This window comes from Chiloscyllium plagiosum, unplaced genomic scaffold, assembly GCF_037043375.1.
Source record: "Chiloscyllium plagiosum isolate Xiang-an unplaced genomic scaffold, Cpla_swu_hap1 HiC_scaffold_40, whole genome shotgun sequence".
NCBI classification, from domain to species: Eukaryota; Metazoa; Chordata; class Chondrichthyes; order Orectolobiformes; family Hemiscylliidae; genus Chiloscyllium; species Chiloscyllium plagiosum.
The window spans coordinates 35,456,469-35,463,159 of NW_028270178.1; positions in this window are offsets into that span (position 1 = coordinate 35,456,469).

The following is a 6,691-nucleotide window of genomic DNA, read 5'->3' on the forward strand; positions in this document are numbered from 1 at the left end:
TGAGCCAATTCTATATCCAAATGGCTAGTTCTGCCTCTATTAAAGGGTAGGCCTCATGTCCCCTTAATACGTTCGATCAATTTTTCACTCTCTGCGTCTCCTGGTAAATGGTCCTGCGTTTGGGGAGATAGGTCTCCATTCAAGATCCTGCTTGTTTTGTACTCCTCAATCACGTCAATTCTCATTCAACTCTGTTTAAGGTAAATGACGCAAACGCTATCCATTTTTCTTCTTGTAAATCTCTTCTATACTCTCCTCAGTGCAATTCCGTTCTCACTGCTGGCTGATAACCAGGACTGTGCGCACAACCGCAGCTGGGAGCCAGCCAGTGCCTCATGTAGTTCCAGTGTTACAGGTCTGGCAGGATGTGAGGGAATTTTGTTGTTTTTGTCGCTGGTGCACAGTGAGAGAGTAGTAATATTGGGAGGAATAATACGGAATTGCATCTCAGTGGGAATCTCTGATCAGGGTCTGTGTCATATCGTGGATCGGAACGGATATAGTTTGGGCGCTATTTATTTGTGCTTTGGGTGGATTTTATCAGTTTTCGACAGTGTAGTTGTTTAACAGACTTACTTCTGTTTTGATATCAGGTGTTTAATTACGGAACACCCCGAGATCCTTGACAGAAATCCAGCTTGATGACACATCACCTTGTTGTGTTGATTGAACAAAGTGATCTCTTGCTGGATCGAAAATACACAATGCTGCAATTATTGCTTCCATTAAAAAACAGCAGTGTATTGCTAAAGAAATGATGATAAAATAGAATAAACCAAAGCAGGTGCTTATAACTCAGGTTAAAAGGCAATGAACACGCAGCAGAAATATAATTCTCATTAATCACGAAACAATGCCTACATGAAAGGAAATGGCACGACTTTCATACATTACACAAAACCCAATTCCCAGTGCCGTTCAAAACAATGCAGCCCTCAAAGAATATTGACACCAGAATCCCTGTATCTTATTACTTGGTTAAATGAATTTTGACTGCCACTTCTCAACTGGAATTGCAGTCAATTTCTTCCTGGAACTACTGCACATCTGAGTGTCAATGTACTCAGCTTTATACAAATTCTTCAAAGCTTTCTTTTTGTCCCAACACTACAGTCTGTCATCAACAAAACAAATTCGCTCCAAGGAAATGTCATTTACTAAACCTCTTGCATGAGCACAGATCTATACTTCCACTCATTTTCAGGGTCTAACAGAAACAAAATGAAATGACAAAAATGCTAAAAGTGAAAGTCAATCTTTCAAGTAAGGGTTTCTTCCTTAACTGCAAATTCCAGAATTCGGCAACAAATTTTTCAGGCTCCATTAATACCGTGCTGGGTTGCAAGTATCAAAAATAGACAAAAGCTAATTCGTGCACAAAGCCATTCAGCTGATCGCCAAACTTAAACTGCAATTTTTAAAGCAAATTGCCACAATTATACAAATAGCTCCAACTTAACAATAAAGTTCAGATGCACCGAGAAGCCCACTGCTTTTTCACTTCAAAACCAGAACCAAACTGAAACTCAATAATATTGCACTCTCTACACAGAATACCACTGTTTATGCGTTTCCAAAGTGATTCCTTGCCTTAATTCCATTGAAACTGTCTGTAATCTCGAACTTAAAAGGGCATTTCTGGAAGGTTCTCAGAAGAGATGAATAATTTCCCAGACAATTCCTGTGGAAGCTGCGATGATTCCACATGGTCCCTGTAATCTGACAATAAATTATCGAGCTCCCACCGCTGTGTCACTTTTGGGCACAATATGCCCATGTATCATTGTCAGTGACAATGAGAACCCACAGCCAATCATTAGACAGATTGACACAAATTCAATGGTGTACTGCACTTACCGGGGATTGTTACAACCGGAAGGTTCATGTAAAATAATTTCTGCACATAATAAAATGAAAACGTCATTTTCTGCCTGAACCTCTGTGCGCAGTCAATCTCTCTGTACTCAAAGCCGAGGTGATGCAATCTCAATGCCTTTCAGTTATACCAGCTGACATCGCCTGGGGCACGGTAACATTACAATGTAGTTCACTTCACTTATTTAAGAATTTGAACAAGCAGGTGACAACAGTGAGCTAACTCCCAAATGGCCACAGATTATTTTTACAGCTATGGTTATATGATGGTACAAATCTCAACAGGTCAGCAGCAAACAGAGGAAAATCTATATTGAATAAAATGATAGAATCCTTATAATGTGGAAGCTGGCCAATGGCCCCATCAAGTCCACACTGACCCTGCAAAGGGTATCCCACCCAGACCCACCCGCTCGCTCTGTGAGGCATCAGAGCTAACCACTGAGCCACTGTGCCGCACTCTACACCAGCATTTACACTACAATACCATCTATTGAACGTTAAACTCCCATTTCATTTCAGTGTCGTCCTTCCCTTGACTTTGATAATTTGGAAATTAAATTCCAGTTGTTGCGGGTCTCTCTGAGAAACGTTCTCCTCAACACAGGGATGTGACTTCCCTGGTTATCAGCGACTGTTTTGTGAAGGGATGATCGTAGGTTTAATAAATCCAACATCGCCACAAGATTCCTCACCTTGCTCTGATACACTTTCTGAATCGAACAGAATTTCACAAATTAAGGCAATAATTGAAACAAGGAAAATAACTCACTGAAAAAATACCCTCAATGGTGACATAAACTAGAATCAATGTAGAACCTCCCACCAGGATAGGAATGACCTGGACATGTTTCAGAGCCGGCTCTGAGACACACACGGTCTGTAAAGCAACCTCCCCGGGGTGAGGTATTCTGTGTACTCTGCAGTGTATCATACGTGTACTAAGAAGACACTTAAAACATTTGACGGATGATGGGATGGAATAGTTTCAAGCGAGATGGAGGAGTGAGGCCTGCGAAGGATTTACACATAAAAGGGTGCAGAAATGTTAATATCTGGAAACGTTTTGCGTGAGGCATTGTTATCAACGAGGTCAGTAGTGATGGTGAGATGAGACCTGGTGTGAGGACTGATGAAGGACAGAAAACAGAGAGCAGGTATGAATATGTCGCCTTAAAGTCAAGCTGGTATTAATGAGTGCTACAAGGACTAATACTCGAGACGCAATCATTTATAATCTCTATCAATAACTGAGATGATGTGATCATGTATTATTTATACTGATAATACAATGTTAATTGGGAGAATAAAACACAAGGAGGACAGAGGAACGTGATGAAGGGGAAGGACAGATTCAGTGAGTGAATGAGCACAAAATAGTCTGTGCAATATATTTCAGAGATATGTGAGGCATTGTTCATTCATTTCAGCTTTGGAAAGATACAGGCCATCTATAAACTTTTAGATGCTTATCTTTGTCCGAAATTAAGAGGCAACAAGAAGCCTTTGGGTCCGTTCAGTGCCAGTAGTTTCCATTTTTCGCTTGAAACGTTTACTCGTCTCAGACACTTCTAAATTTGAGGAATTCTCCTCTGGATTTGCGTCATTTCATTCCCTCATCATTGAAGCCTTGCTGTCCAGCTATCATTCGGGTCAATCGATATTGCACTCAAATGGACATGGACTCCCAACTCCCCAGTATTTCTTTTCTTTTTGTTTTTCCCTTTTTGTGGAGTCAGTTCAGTGCTGTGTTCACATCAAATAGCAGGAGCTCACAAAGCAAAAGTTATTGGCTGACTCTTTCAAAATCATCAGTCCTGACTTCAGAGAGTCCAAAATGGTATATAGCATTAAAAGTGCCTCAGTCGCACAACAACTTAAGCACATCTTGGGTTGTGGTGTTCGGTGTGTTGGGACAGGGGCAGGAGCGTCAAAACGTGGAAAGTGAAGAACCCGAGGTCTTGATGCACATTGACACCAGAATGCCTGGAAATGAAATCACTCTTCAGAGACCAGTATCCTGTCATTAATCACCCTTTATTTGCAAATGCATAGTCTTTGATAGTAGTCTCTCTTTGAGTCAGACAATTGATATCTCAATACCCCTGTCATTCATCCTTTTATTTCAGACAGGGCTCCCTTAATGAATCAGATTAACAGCTCCAAACAGGGTACTCATATCCTCTAAGGTCCAGCTGATTGACCTCGTGACAATAACAGGTTGAAACAACAATGAATTCCCCGACGTAAAATTCGGCAAATCAGTGAGGGATTTGACAAGCTGATCCCCTCGTTACTCTGAATACTCATTAGGCCAATGACGATGTGATTTGAAGGGCTTTGGATGTCTTGACTGTTGGTGAGGTGTCTGGGGTTGGTGTGACCTAAATACATTGGAAACATTGGTTTTGTTTAATTGATGGGGATTGACACTTTTCTGGGGAAAATACTCCCGCCATTGTGGAATATTTACTCAAACAAGTCAGAATGTGGTAAGTCAGGGATAAATCTCAGTTAGAAGGCAAATCAAGCTGACCACTTGATGTAGAAAATCTGTGAGTGAATGAGAAAAAACAGCAAAAATGTGTTCTGGATCCATGCTTCAGAATCCAAATTTTCAGGACAAACACTTCCCTCACTTGCCTCACAGATTCAGCGACAGAGTTCTTTCTGGGGCGCTTTTTGTTATTTTAGGGATACCTCAATAACAAATATGTATCAATTCAGTGATGCAGTTACTGCCGAAATATCACGCTGATATGTAATATTTGTGATGATGCTTGAGGGACTTGGACAGAAACAACATAGTAAAATGACTGACTCCTGACATTGATACAAGGGAACAGATGTAAGCATGCTGTAAGTTAACATACTTTCACCAAATATTGCAGACACAATGTAATAGCATGAATTTACAATATTATTGCATTGGGGAAGATTGATATTCAAACGCATGAAGTGTGTATTCAGTTAGAGAATGAAGAATTTGAGTCTGAAACTCGGGTCCTGAAACTAAATAAATAATTGATGCATGAATGAGCAATGATAGATTGAGGAACCTTAATAAAGAGATTCTCCGTGGATAGATAATAACTAAAGAGGAATAAATGCCTGAATGATTTTCAACAATTATTTAGTTGCCTTCAGGTCAATAATAAGACTGGATAGGTGAGAGTGTGCAGGACTGCCTGACTGAGGTTGCACTGATAATGTTGGAGTAGTGCGGTCGGATTCATTTGTGGAATCCCTCCCCAAAGACTGCTTTGGTGAGCACATCCAACATGCATGTGTGTGAGATCCTGTCAAAGACCTTCTGGTCTAGGCTGATGAGGGAGCTTCCAACTCGTCTGTCCTGCACATAGACGATTCTATCCCTGAGAAGTGCGAGGCTGACTGTACAGGTTGGGTTTGTTCGGAGTGAACCACTGATCTGAAAGTAGGTCTAACTCAATTAGTGATGAACTTAGACAGATTATTTCTCTTTACATTCAACAATGAAATTGGTCATCAGTCGTCCTACTCTCCCTTCTGATTGCAAAGGAGGGGACATCGTGCGCTGTCATCGATGGCAAGGAATGACCAGGAGGCCATGCTGTCTGTGGGCGTTGTGTCATACACTCTGGCACAAGTGGATTTGCTCATCCTCAGGATGTCAGACTGAGATAATGTTGCAGAGCCATCATTTTCCTTCAGGCTCTGAGCACAGAGATCTCCCCGTGCAATTTCTGGAAGACCAAGCGTGAGCATGTCTCATCCTACTCCACGGTGTGGACCTTGGACAGGGAGATTGTCTTGGAGGCTTCTGACGTACAGAGTGAGGCACGCCCGGGAGATCCTCCATAATATCAAACCCCATTGTCTGCAGCAGGTGTTGGTTGGAGTTTGGGCAGTTCTCCCTGATTCTCTCTCATCTTCACAAGATCTTTGGGAATAAAGATCTTCTTGAGGTTCCCCTACAAGGTTCTCCCTTTTAAGCTCCTCCATGTTTTCTGGGATCAGCAGTTACATGTTCAGATTCCACATTATCTTGTTTGCCAGCAGGAGGCAGTGGTCAGAGAAGAATGCCGATGTGGCTTCGGTGGATTTGACCAAAACAAATCCCAACCTCTCTCGTCTCACTTCACAGGAGAAGCACTGAAGCCATGGTGAACGTCCATTCTCCCCTTCCTCAATAATTTCTGTTTTAAGATGGCAGGCATTTGACAGGGTCGGCAGTGTTCAGTATTGTGAGCCAATTTTATTCCAATCACCAGGCCAGTCTCATAATTCCTTCTTCTTTTCACTCTCATCTTCATCCTTGTCTTCTCTTCCTTGTGGCAGTGATAGTAGAGGAAGGTGGCATTAGTGGTGCCTACAGTAGCAGCGTTGTGAACCTGGAACAGAAATCCTGCTGTTGGTAGTGGCGTTGGTGTGGTCAGCGCAGGAAGGCAAGCCCATTATCTTGTTTGATTACATTGAACCGGTGCTAATGAGACAATGGAACTGACGTATTAAACCAAGAAACTTGCAGCATTCACTGTCAAATTCAGTTTTATGTAACACGCATCCTGAGATAGAAACTGAATTTGAAATATGACAATTACCTTGTTATGTTATAATATTACTCAGCCACTGCAGTCGGAAATGACCAAGATAACGAGATAAAAGCAGGTCTAAAGTCCCACGAAAGCTTGTGATTTCGAATTAACCTATTGGACGATAACCCAGTGTCGTGCGATGTCTGACATTGTCCACCCCAGTCCAACACTGGCACCTCCACCTTAAAGCTTAAAGACGTCACTCCAATCAGAGAGATGCCACAGACAACATCAGGACA